At 33.0% G+C, this 10,349-nt stretch overlaps 1 pseudogene; it reads right to left on the bottom strand.

Annotated features, from left to right (window-relative positions):
• Positions 1-2,321: 2,321 nt before the first annotated feature.
• Positions 2,322-4,716, bottom strand: LOC108215856 (26S proteasome regulatory subunit 4 homolog A-like; annotated as a pseudogene).
• Positions 4,717-10,349: the final 5,633 nt, after the last annotated feature.

Below are 10,349 nucleotides of genomic sequence, written 5' to 3'. Positions count from 1 at the left end.
TCTCTCTTTTCATGACCCACCTGTCTGAGATATTTGCAAGTATATTAAATGAAGACACTAGCAACTCCCGCGCCTCCCAGATATATATTTTATTGGTGTAGTTTATCTTCACTGCTAAGCAATATATACCTATCGCATGTAGACACTGACGGTCGGTTTTCGCTGGTCTTTGAAAACAATTACAAGTGAAATATTTAAGAATGGAGGGAGTAATAAACGTCTTTGAATAACCCAACAATTAAAACAAAACAGATTATCAAATTAACGTCTTCTGCGAAGGCATGACGGTACAGGAATACAGGATACTATATTCGATAAATTTTATATAATAAATATTTTATATAGTATATAATAATTTCTGGATAAATTTTTAACCGCTTAATCTATCTAACTGTGCTCTGGTCTCATATTTTAACGAAATATAATGCGTTAAACTCGAGCATGGAAACAATTTCTTTTTCAATTATCATACAAAGATTTATGACGTCACCATTTTGCTTAAGTGCCACTCCTAGGAAGCTGCAGCCACGTTGATACTGTATCATCACTGCGTGTCATCAAACCAATGCTGCTTAAGTTATCATATAAATTTGTATGTGTAAATACAATCCGGTCTTTCCAGAGTGATCGGCTCACGGTCACGGCCTCACGGGCTCCTAAAACATCACTTGAAGCTGAAAAGAGTTGACTACGTACGTTACGGAAAAATACGTACTTTGTCACAGAGTATGAGCATTTTGTTTGGCCAAGGCAATATATCGTTATAAGTTAAATTATGAACTCTGCGAGTTTCTGTACGCGACACTGCGAGTATATTTGAAGCCTGAGGGATGTTCTTTCACACCAATTTGGACCTGAAAAGGTATTTGTAATAGATATTATTCTCTAAATACAAATAAAATACAAATAAATATTCAGATCAATCATACTGAATATTTTTCTACCCTCTACGAAAACAAAACCGCAACGTTGATACTTGATACTTGATAGTGTATAGTATCACCATGTCACTCTTTAAATATATAGATGTCGTACTTGTATCACCAAGACAAATAGATGTATGACTGTATCTGCCTGTGCACATCATTCCAGAGAGATCGACTCACGGCTCACGGGCGACCTAAGGTCCAGAGATCATGGGGCTGTTTGAGTGAGATTAAAATTAAAATTTGGATTCTTAACTTTTTATAAATGCTTCTCAACTTTTTAACACAAACGATACGAATAAGTGCTTATAACTCCAAAATCGGGACTTAAAGCCTCCTCCCAAACGCCCATGTATATCAAAACACCAGGTCACCTGCATGACTGAGTTACAAGGTCTAAGGGGTGCTCATCCATCAATTTGGAGTTTAAAAATATTATTATAACATTCGATTTCAAGAATAAAAAATAATACATTTAAATTGGATTGTACTATTGTGATTTATGTATAGATAAAAACATCTTTGACCACGCACAACTCTTAACTAAATAAATGAAAATTAATAAAAATTATGAAGAAAATTTCAAACTTTAATGAGAAAATATAAGTGGGGCTGTTTTACCAAGAAAGTTAGTAACATCCATCTCTGGATACTACTTAATCTTTAATTCTTTTAATGAATAAATAAAATTTATTGCTAATGGAAAAATATATGAACTTTGTCGCCATTTATAAGCACATTCCAAAGGATGAACTACATTAGATCACTTCAGGGTCGATAATTGGTATTCTCGGTCAAGGTGTAACAACATAGTTACTCTTTTAATTTTTTTTAAATAGAATACTCTTAAACTTTTTTTTTAATTAGAGTATATCATCATCAATAGTCATAACTTCCAAGTGCTTTACAAATCATAATATACTCCTACAGTTATAAAATAATCGTAACTTCCAAGTGCTTTCAAAGTGTACCCGGAAGTCCAGGCCTCGCGTTTTTTCATATAGCCAAACCACTAATTTAGACATGTCCACTACCAATAAAAACAACAAACCAGCAAGTTACATGACTGATCATAATTCCAAGTTCGAAGCTCGGCTCATAAATAGTTCGATAGGATCGAGTTCGGCTCGAAAGCTCGAATCGAGTCATCAAATATTGACAAAAACTCGAAATATTATCGGTTCGACTCGAGTTCGATTCGATTAAATATATAAATTATAAATAAGATATTAAATATATTAGTAAAAATATATTTATAATAAAAAAATTAAAAAAATAATAGAGGCTCGATAAGGCTCGCGAACCTTACGAGCCGAGTAATTTGAAGCTCGAGCTCGGCTCGATTATTACCGAATCAAATTCGAATATTTTACGAGCCGAGTTCGAGTAGCTCACGAACAGTTTGGTTTGTTTACACCCCTAATTGGTCATAACAAATTTTTCTAAGTTCACGCCATCGGCCATGTCATCCTAGATGTGTGAATCTCAATCCAATAATTAATATACAATTTAACGCAGAGTGGGTCAAATATACAAGACATGTATCGCCGAATAGATATACCTTCTTTACCTGGAAAATCCGCCTCCTTGTTTTGATATCAGGGAGAGGAAATTCAATCTTCCTATCTATTCGTCCAGGCTGAAACAAAGCAGGATCAAGACTTTCAATCGCGTTTGTAGCTAGAATGACCTTGACATCTCCTCTTGAATTAAAACCATCTACTGATTGAGGAGTTCCAACATAGTCCTTTAAATTTCACGTTCACAGCCTGAGTGGGCATCATACCTGTGTAATGTCTTTACAAAGTTAATTAATAAGTGAGTTCCATATGGGACAGTTCGAGAACCAAATACCACATACCTTTTGGTTCCAACAGCATCAATTTCATTAATGAATACTATAGAAGGTGAGAGGTCATCAGCTAACCGAAAGAGTTCTCTCACCAATTTTGGACCATCCCCAAGGTATTTTTGGATCAATTCACTGCAACAACACTCAGAAAAGTTGCTGATGTAGAGTTTGCAACTGCCTGAATTTTTTTTAATTAAAAAAAAAACATCCTTTTATAAATTGTACAAGCGTACGAAATGCATCTGGTTATTATTATCACATAACTAGGTCCATGAAATGGACAGTAATTGACAGAAGCTTATCAATAATTGGAAGTAAGAAATAATACCTACAGATCAACTCAAATTATGCAAATATTAAAAAAATTGCCATACATTAATCTGTTTTCCGCAACACTTTTTTTACCAACACTTTATCGAGCACTACTCGAACCAACAGCACTCCAAACAGACCTTCAGAGTAACTCGCACCATATCATTAATCCAGTTTTCGAAAACTTATATATATTATAATATTTTATTTAAAACTTGGCATCTTCGAAAAAACTTGGAAAATCGTTGTAGAGAAGAAAGGATGATAAGCTCGTCTTAACCTGAAAAAATGAAGCTTGAGGAAAAAACCAGTAGATGAGAGCAATCTTCCTGAGGCCGCCTTTACAAAGGCCAATTAGACGAATCGCATTTCAAAGCATCAATTTTTGCCAGCAAACCCTGCAGCATTACAAGGGTCATTTTAATTTCTGAAGAGCGTATGATCATACCTAAACAATCTTTTGCCGGCTAAATACAACCAAGATTTGTAAATACAACAAGGGTATGATAGGTAAGAACTATTGAACAAGGGTCAGGTTATACATAGGACAAATATAAAGGGTGTGGATGTATGGGGTTTTTTTTCTTTAAGGGTTCATGTGTTAAAATCGACATATATACTTTTAGAGCGAAAGAGTGTATAATCCTAACAGTAAACACGATTATATATTACATGCAGTCACCCCACAATTATAGTAGTAAAGAACTTAAAAATTTATTCACCTCATGTGTGCATTGCTACATAATCATTGCTACAACATTCACTAAAATATTCAACAGTAGGGTAGCATGGGACTGATCAATCATGTATTAGAAGACTAGTCACAATACAATAAATTTTTAAAATCTCACGCCAGCTGATTAAATTGCTAGTTCCACTTATCCGAAGCTGGTTTACTTCCTCAGCTATAAAATTAAGCTAAAAAAAGTCATCATAAAAAAGATTAGTTCAAAAAAAATAAAACAATCAAATCTTAATTATGAATTTATATTATGTCTTTGGTTGTTCAAAAAAACAAATTCATTAACCAATATTATAAAAAGACAAGCTCAGCCTATTGACATCATAGATTCAGTAAATAACTAAATATATTATATAACAAATTATAACAAGAGACATTAATAAGGGTAGATTTTGCCCACTGAGAAGTATTTTATGGAGATGCCTACGCAGACAAAAATCCTGCACAAAAGTTACATATATATACATATACAAACTAAATTTCACGGACTCATGACTCAATACGATAAACTATTCTTAATTTTATTTCTTTGCAATACCTTATATTGTGAGGGAAGGTAAGAATATATATTTGAATATGGTACAGGATTTCGAACAATATCAAAAAGGAAGTGAATCAATCATACATACTTTGGCAAGCAATGTCTTCCCTGTTCCAGGCCCTCCATAAAGTATGACTCCTTTGGGTGGCTTGGTGCTGATATCTACATACAGCTCAGGGGGTGTCAGTGGTAGCTCAACAGCTTCTTTTATTTCTCGTTTTTGAGCATCTAGACCACCAATATTAGCATATGTTTCTAGAGGAGCTTTCTCGACCTTCATTACAGATACCATGGGGTCAACGTCATCTTGTAGCAGACCAACAACTGAGAACCTGAGAGAGAAGATACATCAATACCCCTCATCTATTATCTCCAAAAACATTTTCAAAGTGAACATTATAATGGTCAGACATGAGTTGCATACAAAATTAGTTCTGCTAATAGCCTCAAATATAAGGCATGTCATTATCATTTTAGGTAAATTATAATGTCTGATTCATAGTGTAGCTCCAAATTTAAACATTTAAACATAATAATTTGCATATTTAGTATTTACAAACTAATACAATATATATCAATTTATAATTGGTACTTTGCATATAAACACCACTCTCCACGGTGCCACAAGAAAGCCACATTAGACGTGTGTCTCTGCAAGAATGTTGATGTTCTCAAGAATCACGTTTTGTTGCAACGTAGTAACAAGCATGTCATGTTTACCCTTAATTTTTTTTACATATTATTCAATCATCTCTAATAACAAAAGCAAGAACGAGAAAATTATTAAACATAAACCATGTAGGATGACTAGTATTTAGGAAAGAAAACAGTTTATAAAACAACTATCACGCCGGGATAAACGCAGTATTGGATAATTACACAAGAGAACTGAACTTAAAATGATCAAGTTGCTAGTGTATCATGCTTTTTGTAGCAAAAAAGCCTACAACCTTTATAAAAACTCTTAGAAGACACTATCTGGATGTATAAATTGCCTTTAAGTCCTTAACAAGTACACTACAACTAGTGTATCACGCTTTTTATAGCAAAAAAGCCTACAACCTTCATAAAAACTCTTAGAAGGCACTATCTGGATGTAAATTGCCCTCAAGTCCTAATTAACAAGTACATTACATGACGATATTTAGGATCCACATAACACTAATCAAATTTTAAGGGCATGTCAAAGATGTTAGGTATCAGCCCATTACAAGGTAACATGGACTTTGGTGATCCAAAATATATAAGGATTATAATTGTATGTTTAGACAATTATTATAAGATATGTCTTGGTCACAAAGATAGAAGACCTAGTTGGAATTGGATTCTGATTTGAGTTGGAAATCAGAATTGGGTTAGGACTATGTGTAGCTGTTTTAGAATTAGATTCTGATTTGTCTAGTTTGAGATGGCTATATATACATAGTCATATTGTGTTTGATAGGTGTGCTCAAGATGTAGACTTAGGTATCGCTCGAGGGCGGATACTTGGGTAGTAGGCTTGAGTATCCAAGTTTGGTTTGATTGTATTGTTGATAATGGTTTTGATTAATAATACAAGTTGGGACGTGGGTTTTCCACGTCAAATATATTGTTTTATGTGTGCTTTGCATTAGAAGATTGAATCTCGTGTTTTATCCCTAACAAGTGGTATCAAGAGCCGAGGTCAGGATCATGATAGATGAGGTTGGAGAAAAAATTCGGGATTCAATATAGAATGCAGAGTACGATGATGGTTTTGTTAGCAGGAAGAGACAAAATTACGTGCGTATGATGGTTGACTTGCACCATGGATCAATCATGACGGACTCAATATGGAAGAAGATTGGATGGTTCTTCTAGAGGCCGGAGGATTGTGAAAGCAAGGATCGGGTGACTCATGGATGGAAGAGCACTCGGGGTTGATGCACGTGATTTTGTAGATGGATAAAATTTGGAAGAACGAGACATGGAGATTCTTGTTCAAGGGGAGGCATTGGCGGATGGACGTCGATGTCTTGATCGTGATTGTTGATTGTATTGGTCTGAAGGGGAGGATTGTTAGGTATCAGCCCATTACAAGGTAACATGGACTTTGGTGATCCAAAATATATAAGGATGATAATTGTATGTTTAGACAATTATTATAAGATATGTCTTGGTCACAAAGATAGAAGACCTAGTTGGAATTGGATTCTGATTTGAGTTGGAAATCAGAATTGGGTTAGGACTATGTGTAGCTGTTTTAGAATTAGATTCTGATTTGTCTAGTTTGAGATGGCTATATATACATAGTCATATTGTGTTTGATAGGTGTGCTCAAGATGTAGACTTATGTATCGCTCGAGGGCGGATACTTGGGTAGTAGGCTTGAGTATCCAAGTTTGGTTTGATTGTATTGTTGATAATGGTTTTGATTAATAATACAAGTTGGGACGTGGGTTTTCCACGTCAAATATATTGTTTTATGTGTGCTTTGCATTAGAAGATTGAATCTCGTGTTTTATCCCTAACAAAAGACTTGTGATTATCAATCTTTTGAACGACTAAATGGATCCCAACTAACAACTAAGAGCATCTCCAAGAGCCCTCTTAGTTGGTTCTTAAATACAATATAATCTTAAATTTATAAAGAGTCTCTTGGAGTTCTATTTCAACCAAGACCCTTTATATTTCTATTTAAGAGCTCATATAAAGAGCATCCTGGAGATGCTCTAAGAAGCAAGTCCATTTTTAAGACATACATTATATGAAATACCAGATACCAGATTATTTAACAGGAACTGATCATTTCACAGTTATCTTTCAATCTTTCAATTGCATCAGTAAACAAATTAAGAAAAGTAAAGCAAACTGAAATTGGTGATATATGAATAAAAATAATACGAAAGATAGAACTTGGGTGGATGAACCTGAATACCCACTACCTCAAGGGTTTCCCAACCTTATGAGGGAAAAGTCTATGGATTGAACCCATAAAAGATCCCAAAATCAATATTGATATCAAAATGACTCTATACTAATCAAGTCTAATTAGTATCTAGGGACTAGATCAATAGATAGAGCGCATATACACCAAAATAAATAACCTAATGGACTAAGGCCACTAACAATTGGTTTATATTACAAATAAACTCCTAATTCCACATATAGAACAAAACAGCTACTGTGTTTGCGCAAGGCTCAGATTAGGCTTAGAATTTGTATCGCTTAATTCTTCTTTGCACAATACTCGGGACCAACAGAAACTGGAAACAATAGCATGATTCTCATCAATCAAATTCTCTAAATTGCCCACACAAACTTAGATCTATCCTCCTCCGTCTTCTCCTAAGCCCCCTCCTGGTTAGCAACACAGTTTATATTTTGTTAGCGGTTTACTGTTGGGATCCGAGCTGCTGCTTCGGGGAGTTTTTGGTTGCGCAGTTCAGGGAGGTGTTTGGGTGGGCTATTACAAGTAGCTGTACAAGGCATATTTTAGACCGGTGTATTCCGCTGCAATTTTAACAGATTGCATGTAATCTATAAAATTTTACACGTCTGCTGGACACATACTGGGCACGAAATTTTATATATTTAAAAAAAATTTATTGACTCTCATATTTTAATAATGATAGACTTCTTGCATATACAATCACCACACCAATCAAAATTTAAAAAATATATATAAAATTTCGCGCTTAGTATGTGCTCATAGACACACACTATACAAACTCTAAATTTTAATAAAAAGTATGTGATTTTGATTTATACAGATTATTGATAAAATGAAGTAGATTTGATATAATACTTTTAGAATTTAGACGAAATTCTTCGAAATCGGAGAGATTTGATGAGATTTCAAAAAATTTAAAACACGCCAGACAATCATACAAAATTTATCATCTTACGAAATACAAAAGAATCTACAATACCATCATATTTCACTAAGTTTTAAACAATCTCGATTGAATATCAACATATTCTGTAACCTAATTTTAAGTTCTAATTGAATATTTTCAAATTCTTTTACATTTTTTAGATCCAAATTGAATATCTCAGTTTTCATGAATAAAAATTTTAAAATTTCAATGGAATACACCACCTCAATTTAGTTAGAATGAGAAATGTTAAATCTTACTTTTTTGGTATCTTATTTTAGAAATTTGATTTTAGAATTGTATAAAATGTTATTTTAAAAGATAATTTATTATTTTATTAATAATTTTCTTAAACCTAATAGATTGTAAACACACAAAAATTATCTAAACACATAAAATATAAACTATTTTAATTATCATTATATTCTTATTTATAAGTTATAAACACTTATCAATATAAAATATTTGCATATTTTTTAATTGTCTTGATCCTAACAATTGATTCTTGGGATCCTATAAATTATCTACAAATTTTGGATTTTAGATTATTGGATAAATATTCAACAATCAAGATTAAAATAATTTTTTAATATTTTCAGCATTTTGTTAAATGCATATCTAAGATTATAACATTAACATAATCTACACAAATGCACTAAGTTTGTGAAACAGGTAGGTGTGACTCTATTGCTTCAAAATCTGACTCTGGAAAATACATCAGGATTTTAAAGCCAAAAATATTCAATCAAGTAGAACAAATTTTGGACGTATCACTTCTATAGTGAGGACTCTGAAGAAGACAAATTGCAGAATCTTTGCATTATACAGTGATATACAATAAAAAAAGTGATTGCAGAACCATGTAGCTTACTGCTTAAGTAACAAAATCCTTCTTCTTAGAACTTTCATCCATAATTTCAAATTTTTATTTGCATAATTTTATTACTCCTTCTGGCCTCTGTCCCTCTCATTTTTTTACGGTTGCTATTTTGAAATGTCCCTCTCATTTCTTTATGTTACTATAAATAGTAAATTTTTCCCATCATTAATTACACCCACTATCTTCCCCTACTATCTCATATTTAACAATAAAAACTATTATTACACCCACTACTTTCTTCCACTATCTCAAATATATTATTAAATTTTGATAGGTCTCACCACTTTACCCACTTTTCATCTAACTTTACTCATTTTTCATACATTATCTTGGTCTCCGTATCCCCCTCCAATGTAAACAATTGAGAGGGACGGAGGGAGTATATTTTTTGTATAAACCTATTTAATCACCCTTTAATTTCAATATAGTACCTTACGTTATATACACCCTCCGTACAAGATAATTCTTTACGTTTGATTTGGACACTGAAGTTAAAAAAAAGATGAAGTGGGACTTATTAATTTTTACTATATAAAGGATAGATAGTAAATTAAAAGTGGTGTGACAAGAAAGTATATGGGAAAGTGATAGTACCTATTAATTATTTTTGATAAATTTTGAAATATATTTAAAAAATTGGATGGGATATCTCGAATAGAAAAATGTAAATAAATGACTGAGACAACGGGGTAATATCATAGTGTAGAGAAATAATTCTCTGATTTTGACATAAAAGTTGAATAAAAATATATCTCCTCCGTTCCTATATATTAGTCGTTTTGACTTTTTGCACGTATTTTGAAAGGTAAAAAGAGCAAATCTCTGCACCTTATTCTTCAAATTTTCTTTTTCTGAATAAAAATATAAATATTACATTTTTATTCAGAAAAAGAAAATTTGAAAAATAATATGTTTGTTTTTTAGACGGCCTAAATTACGTTCACAAAATCAGACTAATAAAAAGGAACGGAGGGAGCAGTAAAAAACTGAAATTCTTAAGACAACAACATGTCGGTCAACCCTGTCCAGTTAGAGCTAGTGATGAGAAGTTTCGAAGCTATGATTCCAGTGCTTCCTTAGCGATTACTCTGACTACATTCAATTATGTCCCGGTGGATTGCAGTAATTGCTGGACATGCATCGGGGATAGACATCAGACACGTACCTTCCGCGTCGTATCTATTCCTCCCTCCGTCTAGTTGTCACATTTGGTTTTGTGTTGGTCAAATTGATCAAAGTTTGATTGAATTTATTAGT

Source organism: Daucus carota, chromosome 1 (genome assembly GCF_001625215.2).
Source record: "Daucus carota subsp. sativus chromosome 1, DH1 v3.0, whole genome shotgun sequence".
NCBI lineage: Eukaryota > Viridiplantae > Streptophyta > Magnoliopsida > Apiales > Apiaceae > Daucus > Daucus carota.
Note: the sequence above shows the minus strand (reverse complement) of the source record. Positions and strands in the feature narration are given on the sequence as shown.